Source organism: Balaenoptera borealis, assembly GCF_965194805.1.
Source record: "Balaenoptera borealis genome assembly, chromosome: 13".
Lineage (NCBI taxonomy): Eukaryota > Metazoa > Chordata > Mammalia > Artiodactyla > Balaenopteridae > Balaenoptera > Balaenoptera borealis.
Window position 1 is genome coordinate 47,588,101 of NC_138870.1, and position 17,847 is coordinate 47,605,947.

General features: G+C 51.4%; 2 pseudogenes across 2 annotated transcripts; both read right to left on the reverse strand.

Moving 5' to 3' along the window:
- Nucleotides 1-5: 5 nt before the first annotated feature.
- On the reverse strand, nucleotides 6-7,144 carry LOC309609639 (retinol dehydrogenase 16 pseudogene; annotated as a pseudogene). The gene is made up of 3 exons: nucleotides 5,878-7,144; nucleotides 5,051-5,349; nucleotides 6-3,728 (listed from the first exon to the last, which is right to left on the reverse strand). The product of its transcript is annotated as a retinol dehydrogenase 16 pseudogene (transcript).
- Nucleotides 7,145-8,320: 1,176 nt separating this feature from the next.
- LOC309609628 (retinol dehydrogenase 16-like) lies at nucleotides 8,321-16,336 on the reverse strand (annotated as a pseudogene). The gene is made up of 4 exons (XR_014249718.1): nucleotides 14,997-16,336; nucleotides 12,710-12,967; nucleotides 11,661-11,824; nucleotides 8,321-11,107 (listed from the first exon to the last, which is right to left on the reverse strand). The product of XR_014249718.1 is annotated as a retinol dehydrogenase 16-like (transcript).
- Nucleotides 16,337-17,847: the final 1,511 nt, after the last annotated feature.

Below are 17,847 nucleotides of genomic sequence, written 5' to 3' on the forward strand. Positions count from 1 at the left end.
TGTTGAGAAGAGCTCTCCTCCCTTCTGCTGTCAGCGATAGATGCACAGCCCCTGGGTGAGCCACTCTATAACTTATATAGGTGGATGCATCACCACGCCAATTTGCCTAGATGCAAGAAATTCAAGTCGAACCTGAAGCTTTGTCACTTCAGACAGCCCTGGTGGTTCCCTCTCTCTCTCCCCCAGCCCTAATGGGTGAAGATGCCAAGGATGGGAAAAACCACAGTGGTGATGTTAGTGCTGAGAAGTGGCTCACCTGGGTGGTCTGAGCAGAGGAAAGAAGGAAGGAGGACTCAGCCCAGAGGACCCTCCTGGAAAATCCCCCACTTCCAGCCCAGGGATCAAAATCATTTGTCATGAATGCGGGCATGTGAAGAAATGTAACTGTTATTTTCGGTGGAAAAATTAAGACAAATTCACTAATGCAAAACATACAAAATTTGTTTTGTGCCCTCCAAACCCCAAGAGAAATGAATTCCAGGTTATCACCTCTTTGGAATTCTCTGTCCTTAGGTGAGTCTCCATTATGAGAGATGATGAGAAATAAAGGGTCTGCCCCAGGGTGGATGTGCCTCCATTGTCCTGAGGTCAGAGGCAGCAGGTCCCCTCTTAAGGGAAACTGGTTATGTGAGGCCCCAACTCCCAGAAAGCAGAAACCCCTGAGGGGCTCAGGGCCTGGGTCCTGGGGAGGTGATGCTCAGGTCACCAATGAGGAGTCCCCACTGCCCTCCAAGCAGGCCCAGCACCCCCCTCACCCAGCAACCGGGCAAATGGAGGGAGTCAAGGACCAAGGACACATAAGCTCCCCCGGGCAGGGCCCCCAGTGAGCATTTTTCTTCTACCCCCAGGACCAGATACACGCTAGGCTGAGCTGAGGAGCCTGAAGGGGGGTGATGTCAGTGAATGGAAGGGATTGTAAAGTCAACTGACACAGTGGCTAATGGAAAGCACAGAGGGAAGGGAGGCCAGGAGTCAAAATGATTCTGATAACAGGTAGAACCACAGGTGTCAAGAAAAGTCAGGAGGAGACACTTTGGGCATAGGGAGAGAAGGCAGGAGAACAGAGAGTTCTGATATGAGCATTACTGAGACTGAGGCCCAGCTAGATGATAGGCATCATTGAGACTGAGGTCCAGCCAGATGATGAGGATGGCTCATGAATTCCCTGGGCAGCTGTGGGAAGGGCCTGGGGCCAAGTCCTTGGCCCTGAGAGGGGATGACATATGGGAAGAGCAGAGGACTGGGGTCAGGGACTTGGAAAACTCTCAGGGTCAGGACTTGGAGGGAAGGGAGAGATTCCAGGCAATGGGGCAAAGAACACACAGAAAGGTAGAAGGGAAGCCAGTAAAGAAAAGGAAGCAAGGATATGAGACAGAGGTATGAGTAGTGAGGGGCCATGCCCAGGGCTGCATAAAATATGGGGACAGAATTATGCTGGAGTTTGTGGTGATTCTTTGGATAAACCTCTAGGGTCACCATTTCTCAGAATAAGCCTGAGAAAAGAGCCCAGGCTCATCCTGAGGGACCCGGGACCAACTGCCTACACCTTCCCTGTCTAGAGGGTCTGACACAGAAATAGGGCCACAAAGTTCTCTAGAGTGAAGGGACAAGGATGCGTCTCTATGCTCTATGCTATCTATCTACCAAGGTTAGTCAGCTCCAGAATGTCACCACAAATCTCAGAGAGTCTGGCCATTCTATACCAAGGGTGGTGGGAGTAGGGGGCGTGGGGGTCAGTTCATGGACCCAGCCCTGCGGAGCAGACCCAAAGCCTGCAGGATATGGAGGTAGGAGGTGGGAGGTGGAAGCGAACCTCACCTACTTCATACCCACCCCAAGCACAGCACTGCCTACAGTGGATCTGGGAGGCATCTCAGAAGTCTGTCTGCCTCCTTGGTGAGTGAACAAGGAAGTCTTGGCTGGAAGAAGTCAGACAATGTCACTCAAGGGCTGAGTAGGCCCAGGAGTGTCCCAGTTCTTCAGACAGTCCCAGATGGTGAGATCCAGGGGTTTGTCTCTAGACCTGAAAAAGAATGACTTGGAACTGCCCCAGCACAGGCCTGGGCCTGACTCATCATCTCATGGGCCTGTCTGCTGACTGCTGGCTCAAGCAGCACTTCCCTGGACTCAAACTCCCAACATCAGAAAAATGCAGGTCATGGAATGGGGGTTGGGAGGGCTGCAGGACCACGCAGAGGGCTCTTCTCCTAGGACTGAGAATGCTGCCCACTCTGATGAGTGGCCTCCCTATTCAGCTGGCACATGAGGCTGATGGGTCAGGCTGGTGGTTGCCCTGTGCATCCCCAACCCCTGCTCACAGGTATTTTCAGTGGAGAGAGGACCCTTTGCCTCCTCCAGGCCATTTCCATCCTGTGGGATGAGGAAACGAAGGCACACTCTGAGGAGATGACCAGAGGCAGAGCAGGTGGAGCTGAGCCCCCTCCCAGCGGCTCACACCCTCCAAACAGTGCAGATTCCTCAGGGTGGCAGGAGGGCCAGGAGGCTCAGAGCCTTGAGAGGCTGCTCAAGAACCAGGACACAGATGTGTGCTATTGGATCCCTGTTTCTCAGCTGCAAAACTTGGCCCTTTCTTCCTAATATCCCCAGAGCCTCAGAAGAAGCCTGGAGCAGAGATGAGGAGGAGGATGAGCTACATGACCTTAGAGACTGGAGAGCTCCCTCCCTCCACCTTTTTTCCCTCCTCTTGAAGCATCATCCCTCACACAGCAACCCAACTAGACCTCCCATACACCCCAATCTTGACTTCACAGGGCCCTGGCCCTTGAGGAGCTCCAGCAGACCATGGCATCCACCGGGAAGGAGGGTATGTAGCTCTTGGGAAGTAGATGAGCTTGGCATCCCGGTCAGGTGAGTATCATCAGGTGTGTGGGTGGCAGGCGGTCAGAGCGCATCCATGCAGTTCATGACCAAGGACAGAGATTCAACTTGCATTTTTTCAAAATATTTTCAGTTATTTTGATGTTTGTTCAGGATGAGAAAGTTTCCTTATATACTTCCACATCCCTCCTTTCCAATTCACAGCTCTAATATGGGAAGAAAGCTTCTAAGAAATACTGCCCTCCCCCCGCCCCACCCCCACAAACCCATGTCCCAAACTAATCCATTCAAATTCTCCAAGAAGCGCCCGAACTCTTACCCCAGGAACAAATGTTCCACACTAAGCTACCTCTGGCTCTACTTCTGAGAATATCCAATACATAAATTGGATCTCTCTATAAACACTAGAAATCTAAGCACATGAAAACCAGCTGCTCTAATGTCAGTTTGCCATGAGTCCACAGGTGTCTATCCTCTCTGGCTTCAGTTTCCTCCCAAAATAACAAGGGGTTCAGATGAGACAGTGGTTCCCAGGTTTACCAAGCCTGGATCCTTTCCTTAGGTCACCAGTTGACCACATGGGATCCTGGGGATAGAACTCATGTCCCCACTGTGTGAGTGAGTCAGAGCCTGGAGGATGGAACTGAGACTGGAGGAGGTGCTAATGATGGACCCAGGCTTCCAGACAAGGGTTTGCTTCTCTCCCCAAGGTCCACAGCTCACTCACCTGAGGCCAGGAATGTCTTCCCATAGAGTTCCTTGACTTCTGGGATGGCCCAATCCCATGCCTCCTGGAAGCCCCAGAAAACATCTCAGGGTTGCTCATGCTGGTCTTGAAGTAACCGGGCTCGATCATAGCCACCTTTACCCCAAACTAGGAGAGCTCCCTTCTCAAGGCCAAGAGGCAGAGGGACAAGGCATTCAGAGCCTCAGGAGACAAACAAAAAACAATAAAATCTCAACACAGATTGGGGTGGAATAAGCTTGAAAACTTGAGGAGTTGTGAAGTGCAGCAGCCAGGGAGAGAAAACTCATGATGATGGTATTACTTCTGCATAGAGTTTGAATATTTTTCTAAAGAGTTTACATATATGGGCTTATCAGCTCTAAATTCTACCAACTGTGCTGTAAGGCACCACTTATATGTTATCTCCTCCTAGTCCCCTCACATGTATTCAGTCCCCAGAGTTTGCCCATTTTACTTCCTCCATACTCCTCAGTCTCCTCCCTCCCCTCTCCTGCTCTAGTCAACAACCTGGCCATCTGTCAGCTGGGTTATTGTAACTGTCCTCTAAAGAGCATCTCCCTGCCTGCGGTCTCAGCTCCCCAGCATTCAGAGCCATTCTCTGCTCTGTAGCCAGTGGGTTCTCTAGAGGTTGCTTTGACTATTTTAGCTCCCCTGATTAAATCCCTTCCATGGGGTTCCATTGCCAACAGCAAGATGGTCCCCAACCTGCCCAGGGCCCACATTCCTCCACAAGCCCACCCATGCCCACCTGCCCCTGGTGGACCCCACAGCATAGGCCATCAACAATTACTCACCCTGGGCCTAGGCTGATACCATTCCCTCATCCAGAAAGCCTTCCTGCCTTACTCTGCCAGGTTGCCATGTTCCCAAGTTCAGTTCTTCAATCCTCAGCTCAGACCCTTATCTCCCGGACCCTCCCCTCATTCTGCTGACTGCCAAGGCTACCATGGCTAACTTAGTCACAACCATCAAAAATGATGGCCATGGCATTTCTGTATCTCTTGTCCCTTTCTCAGCTGTCAGACTTTTTAGGTAAAGGACCAAATCTTCTTGAACCCAAACACATTTATTGAACACTCACAGAAGTGCCCAAGAAGTATCTGTTGATTCGAGTCAAATGTCCTACCCCCAACTCAAGGGCTCCCTGAAGTTGAATATCACAGGGGTTATGGACATGGGCTCTGTGGCCAAATAATCCAGGTTTCAATTCTGCTTCAGATATTTTCTGATTGTGGGCCCTCATCCAAGCCAGGGATAGATTGAAGCAAACTCTCTAGTCCTGGGGCCCATCCTGACACCCAAAACTTAGAAAGGTGCTTCCCAATGAAAGACCTACACAGAGAGAGGGGTTGGAAGGAAGGGCCTCTAGGTCTGCGAAGAAAGGAAACCCCTATAAAAGTCCCCCCCACACAAGAAGCACAGAAGCAGGAGGAACCAGGGAGGGCCTCTGTGCCAGGCCAATACCTGAGGGAGTCTGAGAAGGCCTCCACACCATACTTGGACATGCAGTAGCCCCCACCCAAAAGACTCAACAGGCCCATGACGCTGAAGACATTGACCACATGGCCCCTTGCCTTCCAAACTAGGGACAGCAGACTCAGGGTCACCTCGATTACCCTCAACAGGTTCACGTCCAGTATCTTCATCGAGTCCTGTTTGGTCAGCCAGTCATTGGGTGCTGTGCGCGTGGAGATGCCGACGTTATTCACCAGGCCCCAGAGTCCTGGGAACAGTGAGGGTGAGAGGGCAGCACTGTGCTGGGCCTATGAGTGAGGACCCAGCTCTGGTTCCAAATCACCTTCCAACTGAGTTTTTTAATTGAGTCAACGGCAATGTGCCACAAGGTATAAGGGAGAAGAGTTCAGGAGAGGAACTGTGGGCGTGGTGGCTATAGGGTGTCAGGGTTTGGATATTCTTTGAGCTATTGGAAGGCAGAGATGGTCCTACTCATTTCTCTGCTCCTCAGTGCCTGGCACTCAGTAGGTAATAAACCCATCTTTACTAAGTGCATAGACAGAGTTTGGGAAAATAGAGTGCTGTTCACAAATATCATATAGGAGAGAGACAGAGACAGGTAGAGAGGAATGATAAGAAACAGAAATGAAGGAAAAACTAGAGAAGAGAAAGGAAAAGGGAAATGAATGAAAAAAGAAAGGAAATACCAAAAAGAAAAAAAACATGAATAATCACTTTCTGCAAGCTGGTTGGGAAAGACACACTTGAAAACCCAGGGTAGGAGAATTTAGAGAACAGGGTTGCATTGGACATCAGGGGACAAGCTTTGAAACAACCTGCATCAATTCCAAGGCAACACCAAGGCTTTGAGAATCAAAACATTTTGGGAATCTTCTCAGTAAATAAACACAAAAGAAATCTGGGTGGTATCTCTGCCCCCATTGCTCCTTCAGCCACTCAGTGGCCACAGCGATGCTCTCAGTCTTGGTGACATCCAGGATCACTGTCTCCAGCCTGTCTGACGTCTGGTTCCTCAGCTGCTCGGCCCCCTGCTCTGTCAGACACGCAGCCAGCACCCTGAAGCCTCGCAGGTGCAGCTGCCTGGCCAGCAGGTTCCCGAAGCCCGAGTCACAGCCCGTGATGAAGACGAACTTGTCCTGGAGGTGGCTCACCACCTGCTTCTCCCGGTACCAGCGCAGGAGGTAGTACAGGCCCACGAGGACCGCCAGGCACAGCCACATGGCTTTGCAGGGGACAGACACAGACAGGCTGGGGTGAAACTCGAGTCAGGCTAGTGTTCAAACTGGAGGACTAAAGAACACACACGATGTTGGTTGGCCAACCAGCCTCCAGGCTCTCTGGCATGGAGTCCTCAAGATTTTCCTGTTCACCCTCTTTGGTGAGTATTATTGATTCTAACCCCAAATGCATGCTATTTGGTACGCTCACAGCATTTCTAATACATGTCATTGCATTTCCAACACAACTTCTTAAGAATGACAATACTTTTCCCAACCACCTCTTCCTGGTCCTCCCACTCCTCCCTGTTTCCCTCTACCCACCTCTGCCCTCTCCACCCCACGCCCAAACGTTGTAACCCTTATATCCCAGGTTTCATGGTTCACAACTATCTTCTTCCCTTTTTCCTGCTCAGCCTGGGACCAGGGTCTCCCTTACCTACTGGAGATTCTTACAAGGGGAATACACGTGGAATCAAGACACAAGTGGCTTCAAAACCCAGCTCTGCTGCCAACCAGCTGTGTGACCTTGGGCAGCTGGCTTAGTCTCTGAGCCTGGTCTCCTCCTCTGGCTCAGCTCACAGAATTCACTCCTGAAAGACTAAGTCCCTCTCAGCCTCTCTAGGATTCGAAGGGGAAGGCAAATGAGAATAAGGTCTCTCCTGATGAAGTGGTTCTCTGGGCCAGAAAGGTGTTCAGGAGAACAGCGGGGGTGTCTGATCTCAGAGGCAAAGAGAGGGGACAAGAAGGGAATGGGGGCGACACACGCAATGGTGAGACGTCTCCCAGATGCTGGGCCAGTTGTTGGAAGGACTCACACAAAGCTGGTCTAACAGTTGTTCCCCTTTCACTCTGTGAAGATGCCCTGCCCACAGCCCTGGGTGCCCAGCTCCATTGCCCTCTGCCCCTCCTGTGCTGAGTGAGGCCCTGCCCTGCCTGGCACCACACCCTGAATCCAGACCATTCAGACACTGAGAAAAGACTGGCAGAAAAGACTGATTTGAACAGGGATCATGGGATGGGGTGTGCAAACCTCCCCCGATCAGGGAGTGCTGTAAAGCTCAATAATTGGAAAGAATCAGGTCAGTTGTATCAGGGTGATGATGGAGAAGAGGAGGGAGCTGCCCCCTCAGGAGACTAAAGAAAGGACCAGAGGCTGGACCCCAGAACAGCTGTGCATGCAGGGACTTTCACAGTGAGGTGGAGGATACATTCAGTAACGGGGGTGGACCCCTCAGGGGCACAGAGCTGGTGAGTGGGGCAGGGACAGAAGGAGCCTGGTTCACTGCGCTGGGCATCTCCTCACTGTCCACACTTACCACAGCTCCGACTGGTAAGTCAGGAAATACGAGAGGCACTGGGAGGGAAGGAGCGGCTTCCCCAAGCAAACAGAGGCTCAAATGCCCCTGGAACCCACCCCAGCAGTGAACAAAGACAGACAGGGGCACAGATTCAGCCTTTAGTGGGAACTGTCAAGTGCAGGGAGCTGACTGTAGTCCTGAAAGTGTTTGTCCCTCGGGTGGGAGTTGGCAGCAGTAATAGAAAGGCTGGTCCTGCAGAAACCAGCCTGTGCCTGCTTCCTGGGTGACCACCAGGACCCTCCTACAGGGGCTTCCCAAAGGGTGAGGACAAAGAAGGCAAGGATGAAGGATGGTGCCCTCGAAACTGTCAGGAAGCTGGGGTGACATGCAAATCCTAGGCAAACACAAACCCTGCTAAGGGAGAAGGTCGTGGTTTCTTTACTTGGAAGAAACAGGAGGGTTTTTTCCTCAGTGACCACGACTTCCTTCAACCATAAACTCCCAAGGGGCCATGCAGCAGACATGTTCCAGCCCTCATGCCATCTGCTTCCCTTTTGTGAATCCTGAAAGTAATATGATGGCTTGTGAGGGTCTCAGGAGCTTCAGACTACATTCCAGGTGGGAACAACCACAGGAAGGTCAGGAGGGAGCAGTAAGAGAAAGGAGCCTGGGGTGACACTCACTCACCTGGGAGCTGTGGGGGTCAGAAGAAGAAATCCTTCAGAGGCGACCCTGTCAGGGAGACTCACTGACAAAAATCTCTGCACCTTATGTCCTGGGAAGGGCAGTTGGGCCAGATTCCAGGACAACACCTGTGACCCTCATGTGAGCTGGAGCTGACGCACACACCCCCGGGCGTAGCCCAACAGCATCTCAGTGGGGACCACTGTCAAGCGTAAGGCCATCTCCCACCCACTCCCTCTTCTCCACACAGGACAAGTCCTCTGAACAGGGGGAGGTGTAGGTAACAACTGGGGGAGCTGGAAGGGGTGGAGAGTAAGGGCTAACTGTGCAAGCTTGCTTCCATCTCTACACATACGCAGTTCCACTGTCTGGAGTGGAGACCCAAAAATGTAGAAACAGACCAGGGCCTTCAGGTGTTGAAGATCTGGTGCTCACAGGGGATGAGGGTTGCACAAAGGGCAACTATGCGACTCACAAAGGGCCAGGACAGCTGAGGGAAAGAGTGACAGCAGCTTCCTTGTGGCACTCCCCTGGATCCTCATGGCATGGGTTCCAGCCCCTGCAAAGGTCCATCAGACAAGACCTGGCTCCCTCTCCAAGGAAGGCAGCCTGGAAGGAGGAGAAATGGGGCTGTGCTGAGGGTCTAGGCTGAGGACGTGGGCTGGTGTGCATTGCACTTCTTTGTCAATGCATTTGTTGTTCCATCTTGTCTGAATTGGGGCCCTTGAGTCACAGTCCACACTGTGGGCCGTGGAACCCATCTCAGTGCAGCCCTTGCCTCCCCAGCCCCGTGTAGGACCAGCAAGGAGGGCCAGGGGTTTTAATCTCACAACTTCTCTGACATTCTGGAGAGGATTACTGGGGGTGAGTCCAAACCTCCTGAACACACAGCCCCAGGGCATAAAGTGAATCAATGATGCTTTATTTGATTTCAGTTGGTTTGGAATCTGGCTCTGTGTGTTTCTCTGTGTGTGTGTATAAATAAAAATATGAAAATCTGGGGTCTTCAGATCAAGTATGAAGCTCTAGCTTTGCATTTAAGAGGTAGACATGATCGACCTTGAGGGGCTGACATGACAGCCTTGAAGGACTCAGAGATCCTTGAGGAACCTCCTAGCCATCTTTGTCTCTTCAGCAGTCCCCTGTCTGACATCAAGCGCTCACTACAGGCTTGAGTTTCAGTGGCCCTGCAACTTTTGAACTCACTCTCTGCTCAAAAATAGTGATACTGTTCTATAACATAAAGTTCCCCTAAAGGCTCCATACCCTCGACTTTGAACAAAAGGAGAAAAATATTCAGGTTTTTTAGTTGACACTTGGAGAGGTCCCTCCCACTCCAATTTGTACTCAGCCCAGAAATCTGTATGACTTTGAACAGATGTCTTCTCCACTGAGTCCATACTCAGACCATCATGAGAAGAGTGGACACATAAAGAGTCGGGGTCTCAGGAAGCACTGGGACATCAAGGGAATTCCTGCCCTGAACACAGTAGGTGCTCAGTAAAGATTAGCAGAAAACATAAGACTGGGGTCCAGAAGTGACTCTCACTCTTCTCCACCAGAGGGTCGGGGGAGGGGATCTGGACAAGGGGACCTGAGGGTTGGCAGAGGCTGGACGGTGGTGACTCTAAAGGAGGGGACAGAGGGAGGACCACAGAGAGAGGTTTCTGGTGAGAGAGAGAGAGACTAGATGTCTCCAGGGAAGGGTCTGGGCCCCACCTGTCCCTTAGACACCTCTCCTTGTTTGTCCATCCTGTGTCTAATCCTGGGAACCCAGGTCACTTGATAAGCCCCAGAAAGACACATTAGCCCCTCACTTCTGTGGATGAAGGATGACCTCACTTCCCTCTTCAAATCCCTCCTCAGGTCACCCCACTCACCCCTTCTCCTCTGTGAGGTCACCTGACTCTTCCTCTCGTAGGCACACACCCACTGCTGCCCAAGGCATCGGTCCCAATCACTGGGCCTGCGTAAACTTTTCAACTTTTATTTTCAGGAAAATATAATCAATGGAAATGCATGGTTTCAAGACAAAACAAAAATTGGTTTCTGTGTCCTCTGTCAGGACCCCTACTGAGGACAGCCCTTTTCCAGCCAAGGTCTGCTGAGTTGGCACCTAGGCTGATGTGTCAGGCTGGTGGTCACCCTCCACACACACCCCTGTCTACAGGTATCTTCGCAGGGGAGGGACCTTTACCTCCCCCAGACCACTTTTATCCCGTGGGAGGGGGAGACTGGCCAGGGCCAAGGCACACCCAGAAGAGGTGGACAGGGGCAGAGGGTGGGGGGCCGAGACCCTGCCAGCTGCTCACACCCTCCCCAAAGTGTGGATTTTTCACAGCTGCATGTGGATCATGAGGCACTGAGAGGCCACTCAAGGAACAGGACACAGACGTGAGCTATCGACCCCTGTTCCTCAGCCACAAAACTTGCTCCTTTCTTCCTAATATCCCCAGAATCCTAAGTAATGTCCCAAGAGAAGCCTGAGGAGGAGATGGGGACTGAGGTGGGATGGGTGTCCCCGGTGACATGAGAACCCCTTTCTCCACTTTATTTCCCTCCCTCTGATGCATCCCCTCCCCACACAGTCCCCAACTCCCCCCTACCTTGCACCCCAGTCTTTGGTTACAGGGCCTTAGCAGGCCATGATGCACCCCAATACATCATGAGATCCACCAGGAAGGTGGGCATGTAGCTCACGGGGAGGTAGAAGAGCTTGGCGTCCCAGCCAGGGGAGTATCGGGTGTGGGGGTGGCCGGCGGTCAGGGCATGCTCCATGCAGTCGGTCACCAAGGACAGATCCTGGCTGCACTTTGTCTCCCACAAGCCAACTGATTTCATGCCTGTCCAGAATGAGAAAGAACCCAGATATATTCCCACCTCCATCCACTCCCACTCTGGGATCAACTTATGGAGCAATGTTTCTAAGAATCCCTAGACCCCCTAAATTGAATCCACCTAAATTCCCAAATGAGTGCCCCAACTCTTACCCCAGGAACACGTGGTTCCACACCAAGGCACCTCTAACTCCATTCCTGAGAATGTCTGGATTACATAAACTGCAGGTATCTACAAACAATAAATCTAAGGACATGAAAACCAGCTGTTCTAACGCCAGCTTGCCGTGAGTACACAGGTATCTTCCATATTTGGTCTCAGGTTCTCCCCAAATAACTAGAAGTTCAGATGAGACAGTGGTCCCAGGTCTACCAAGCCTGGATCCTTTCCTTAGGTTACCAGTTGACCACATGGGACCCTGGGGATGGAGCTCATGTGCCCATTGTGTGGGTGAGTCAAAGCCTGGAGGATGGACCTGAGACTGGAGGAGGTGCTATGATGGACCCAGGCTTCCAGACAAGGTTTTGCTTCTCTATCCAAGGTCCGCAGCTCACTCACCTGAGGCCAGGAATGTCTCTGCATAGAGTTCCTTGACCTATGGGCTGGCCTGATCCCATGCTGCCTGGAGGCCCTGAGAAATTGCCTCAGGGCTGGTCACAAAGGTCTTGAAGTTACCAGGCTCGATCATCGCCACCTTCACCCCAAAGTAGGAGAGCTCCTTCCTGCAAGGGAGGCAGGCAGAGGGGCAAAGACTTCAGAGTTTTTATAAACCAAGACACAAAAACACACACACAAAAATAAGACGCCAATACAGGATTGCAGTGCGATAAGCAGGAAACTCTGGGAGGCTGTGAAGTACAGAAAAGCCAGAAGGAGAAATCTTATGATGATGTTATTCTGTACAGAGTTTGAATATTTTTCCAAATATTTTATATACATGTGCTTACGCTTCTAAATCCTACCAGTTGAGTTGCAAGTTACCACTTAAGTGTTGTCTCCTCATATTCCCCTCACATCCAATTGATCACCAGGTTTTTTATATTTTATCCCCTCCGTACTCAATTTCCTCTCTCCCCTATCCTAACCAGTCTACTCCCTGGTCATTTATCAGCTGGGCTGGTGTAATTGGACCCTAAAATGCATCTCCCTACCTGGGATCACTCCCCTGACCCATATTCAGAGCCATCCTCAGCCCTGCAGCCAGTAGGGTCTCTACTGCTGATATGATTAATTACTTTCCTTGACTAATTGCTTCCATGGGGTTACACTGCAAACAAGGCTCCCCCAACCTAATATCATAGCAGTAATGTAGGTGGAGCACATTGCAGCCAAATTATATCAGTGACAATTCTACCTCACTTTCTGATTGTGGGCCATCTTCCAGGGCAGAGTAAGTTCATTCAAACTCTACAGTCACCAAGTCCATCCTGACACCAAGAACTTAGAAAGGAGCTTCCCAACGAATGCCTGGCAAAAGCAAGAGAGAAAGTTCTGGAAAAAAGAACTCTAAGTCTGTGATGAAAGGAACCCCCTGTAAAAGGCTCCCCCAGAAGCACAGAAGCAGAAGGACCAAGGTGGGAGGGAGGGTCTCTGTCCCAGGCCATAGCCTGAGGGAGTCCAAGAAGGCCTCCATGCCATATTGGAAATGCAGTAATCGTCACCCCAGAGGGACACGCGGCCCATGACGCTGGAGATGTTGACCACACGGCCCCTCACCTTCCGCGCTAGGGACAGCAGACTCAGGGTCACCTTGATCACCCCCAACAGGTTCATGTCCAGTATCTTCATGGAGTCCTGGTTGGTCAGCCACACACTGGGTGCAGTGGGCATGGAGATGCTGGTGTTATTCACCAGGCCCCAGGGTCCTGGGGACAGTGAGGGCGAGAGGGCAACACCATGCTGGGGCCCATGAGTGAGGACCCAGGGGAGGTTCCAAGTCACCTTCCACCCAGTGAGGACTTTAGGAGAGAGGCCGCAGGGGGAACGGCTGGAACAGAGACCAACATGCTGCCTGCGGGTCTGGGGAGACCAGACCCTGTAAGTGGTTGGAGGACAGAAGGTGCGCCGCCCTCCTGACTCAGTCTTCACGTCCAGCCCACTGCCTGGTGACAAGGGGCAAGCACCCCAGATTGGATGAAGGCAGGGACAGAGGCTGAGGAAATCTAGCGGGTCCATAGTTTGGAACTCGGAGGCTGAAGTTTTGGGTTTTCACAGTCCATGTTGCCCTTGCAGACATTATCAATATTCACCTATATTTTCAGATTTTCTGACAGCTGCAGGACTGAGTGCTCAACAACTAGTATGAGGGAAAGAGAGGGAAACAGAGAGACAATGAGGAAGGGAGGGGAAGAGAGGATTAAAAGAGACAATGGATAAAAGACAAAAACAAAAAAGATGAGAAATATCTGGGTGGACATTGGCTGGGTAAAACAGACCTGAAATCTCAGGTTTGGGAGAACATGTTGACAGGCCTGGTATTGACCTCTAGGGCCTGGCCTTGAAATACCCGCATCAATACTGAGCAGTGTTCCTGCAGGAATCTGGGGAATTCCATGGGGTAGGCTTTCAGGGGGAGGCAGGGCTGCCTCTATTAACCACCCTCCCCCAAATCGGAATTTACACTTTGTCCCAGAAAAATCCACCCTCTCTTCCCACCCACACAGGAGGCGACTCTGACCCCGTGACTCTCAGTTCACAGTTCACCCAGCTTCATGGAAACGTCTCTGCAAGACTCAAAGACACATACCAAATACTTAAACACTTACCAACTAATAGAACTCAAGGCAGAAGAGCAGGGTCAGGGGAGTTGGGTACAGGGTGTTGGAATTATTAACACACAGAGTTAGTCCCTCCCCTGCTCAGTACCAAGCCTGCCCTTGTAGGAATGTATATTCTCCCACCGTATTTGACACCAAAGACCCAATTAATATACATGGTTACAACGTAGGGAATTGGGTAGAAAGAAGTTTACCAAGACATCATTTATGTTGAATCCAATGAATAAAATGTGGGAAACAATTACATTCATGCCATGAGGTACTTTTTACCAAGTAGTGCTATTCTAAAGTATAGAACATTCTCAATCATTATTTATTATGTTTTTGAAGAAATTTTTGTTATGTGTAAATTTGTTCAACTTCTTTCAGTGGAAAATTAGGATACAAATTATGTACAAAATGTAATACCATGTATGTCAAAATGTTATCAGTACTTATCTGAGGGTGGCGTGAATTGGGGTAACTTTGGTTTTTATCCATGTACTTTTCCCGTTTTTCACAATGATCATGTTTTAAATCTATACTTAGATAAAAGAAATTAAAGTTCTTTCCTTCTACCATAAAACACACACACATAGAAAAACGAAAAATGAAAGAGAGAAAAAGTGATAGTAGTTTTCTGACCTTCCTTAGACAAGTCCTGACAGCTCAGTGTTGTCATCTGAAAATGGGTGACATTTAAACCCAAGTAGGACGACTACGGGTCACCAGCAAGAACATGATCAAGTGCTGAGAACACAGCCCAGCTCCAGCGCTGCCCCCCAGCCCCCCATGCAGCCTTCCAGCCAGAGCAACCGTCTCCACCCCTCCTCCAGAAAGTGCACCCTGGTCACTCAGCATCAAGAAACCCAGACCTTTTGCTGAGAGAGGAGGGGACACCAGACAGGAAGTCTGCAAGGACACATTCTCATCAGGGAAAACTCTCCCCCAGGCTGCAGAGCCTCAAGGTTGGGAGGTGGGTGTGGGATGGAAGAGGCTTGGCTGGTAAGCTGGGTGAGGAGAAGAACACAGGGAGGACTTCAAGTCCTGGAAAACACCTTGGGAAGCTTCCCCAGGTAGCTGTCATGGGGTCTCCACTTCACAGAGAGGAATCAGACTTGAGAAATATGGGTGGTACCTCTGTCCGTCACATGTTCCTTTATCCACTCGGTGGCCGCAGTGATGCTCTCTGTCTTGGTGACGTCCAGGATCACTGTCTCCAGCCTGTCTGACGTCTGGTTCCTCAGCTGCTTGGCCCATTGCTCCGTCAGACACGCAGCCAGCACCCTCAAGCCTCGCAGGTCCAGCTGCCTGGCCAGCGGGTTCCCAAAGCCCAAGGCACAGCCCGTGATGAAGACGAACTTGTCCTGGAGGTGGCTCACCACCTGCTTCTCCCGGTACCAGCGCAGGAGGTAGTACAGGCCCACGAGGACCACCAGGCACAGCCACATGGCTTTGCTGGGGACAGGCACAGGCAGGCTGGGGTGAAACTCGAGTCTGGCTAGTGTTGAGACAGAAAGACTTAAGAACACACACAATGTTGATTGGCCAACCAGCCTCCAGGCTCTCTGGCATGGAGTCCTCAAGATTTTCCTGTTCACCCTCTTTGGTGAGTAATACTGATTCTGGCCCCAATATTAATGCTTTTTAGTACACTTACACCATTTCTAATAGATGTCATTGCATTTCCAACATAACCCCTTGAGGATCTTTTACAACCACCATTTCCAGGTCCTCCCACTCTTCCCTCTTTCCCCCCGTTCACCTCTCCCCTCCGCACGCACCACATGGGACCTTTATGTCCTTGGTCTCATGGTTCACAGCTATCTTCTTCCCTTTTTCCTCCTCAGCCTGGGACCAGGGTCTCCCTTACCTACTGAAGATTCTTACAAGGGGAATACACGTGGAATCAAGACACAAGTGGCTTCAAAACCCAGCTCTGCTGCCAACCAGCTGTGTGACCTTGGGCAGCTGGCTTAGTCTCTGAGCCTGGTCTCCTCCTCTGGCTCAGCTCACAGAATTCACTCCTGAAAGACTAAGTCCCTCTCAGCCTCTCTAGGATTCGAAGGGGAAGGCAAACGAGAATAAGGTCTCTCCTGATGAAGTGGTTCTCTGGGCCAGAAAGGTGTTCAGGAGAACAGCGGGGGTGTCTGATCTCAGAGGCAAAGAGAGGGGACAAGAAGGGAATGGGGGCGACACACGCAATGGTGAGACGTCTCCCAGATGCTGGGCCAGTTGTTGGAAGGACTCACACAAAGCTGGTCTAACAGTTGTTCCCCTTTCACTCTGTGAAGATGCCCTGCCCACAGCCCTGGGTGCCCGGCTCCATTGCCCTCTGCCCCTCCTGTGCTGAGTGAGGCCCTGCCCTGCCTGGCACCACACCCTGAATCCAGACCATTCAGACACTGAGAAAAGACTGGCAGAAAAGACTGATTTGAACAGGGATCATGGGATGGGGTGTGCAAACCTCCCCCGATCAGGGAGTGCTGTAAAGCTCAGTAATTGGAAAGAATCAGGTCAGTTGTATCAGGGTGATGATGGAGAAGAGGAGGGAGCTGCCCCCTCAGGAGACTAAAGAAAGGACCAGAGGCTGGACCCCAGAACAGCTGTGCATGCAGGGACTTTCACAGTGAGGTGGAGGATACATTCAGTAACGGGGGTGGACCCCTCAGGGGCACAGAGCTGGTGAGTGGGGCAGGGACAGAAGGAGCCTGGTTCACTGCGCTGGGCATCTCCTCACTGTCCACACTTACCACAGCTCCGACTGGTAAGTAAGGAAATACGAGAGGCACTGGGAGGGAAGGAGCGGCTTCCCCAAGCAAACAGAGGCTCAAATGCCCCTGGAACCCACCCCAGCAGCGAACAAAGACAGACAGGGGCACAGATTCAGCCTTTAGTGGGAACTGTCAAGTGCAGGGAGCTGACTGTAGTCCTGAAAGTGTTTGTCCCTCAGGTGGGAGTTGGCAGCAGTAATAGAAAGGCTGGTCCTGCAGAAACCAGCCTGTGCCTGCTTCCTGGGTGACCACCAGGACCTTCCTACAGGGGCTTCCCAAAGGGTGAGGACGAAGAAGGCAAGGATGAAGGATGGTGTCCTGGAAACTGTGTGGAAACGGTGTCAGGAAGCCGGGGCGGCATGCAAATCCTAGGCAAACACAAACCCTGCTAAGGGAGAAGGTTGTGGTTTCTTTACTTGAAAGAAAAAGGAGATTTTTTTTCTCAGTGACCAAAAATTCCTTCAACTATAAATTCCCAAGGGGCCATGAAGTAGACACGTCCCAGCCGTCATGCCATCTGCTTCCCTCTTGTGAACCCTGAAAGTAATATGACTGCTCCTGGGGGTCTCAGCTGTTTCAGACTACATTCCAGGTGGAAACAACCACAGGAAGGTACAGAGAGAGTAGTAAGAGAAAGGAGCCTGGGGTGACACTCACTCACCTGGGAACTGCAGGGGTCAGAAGAAGAAATCTTTCAGAGGCGACCCTGTCAGGGAGACTCTCTGACAAAGATCTCTGCATCTCTGGTCCAGGGAGTTGCAGCTGGCCCAGATTCCGAGGCCGCGCCTGTGAGCCTGTTTGTGCTGGAGCAGGGGTCGCTCTGCCTAGTCTCAGTAAGACCACTGTCAAGGACAGGGCATCCCACACCATCCCCTCTTCTCATCCCAGGTTGGGTCCCCTGAAGGGGGGAGAGGCGTAGGTAACCAAAGGGGGCTAGAAGGTGCCAGGAGTGAGGACTAATTGTGCAAGCTCTTTTCCAGCCCTACATGTCTGTAGTCCCCCTACTGGAGTGAGGTCCCAAAATGGAGAGACAAATCCCGCCTTCAGGCACTGAATATCTGATACTTGGAGGAGATGAGATTTTCAGTGGGGAATCATTGATCCTTTGTCAAAAACCACTGGGACAGCCAAGGGGAGGATTAGGGAAACTTCCTTGTGACAGCCGCATGGACCCTCATGGCATGGGTTCCAGCCCCCTCACACGTCCATCAGACC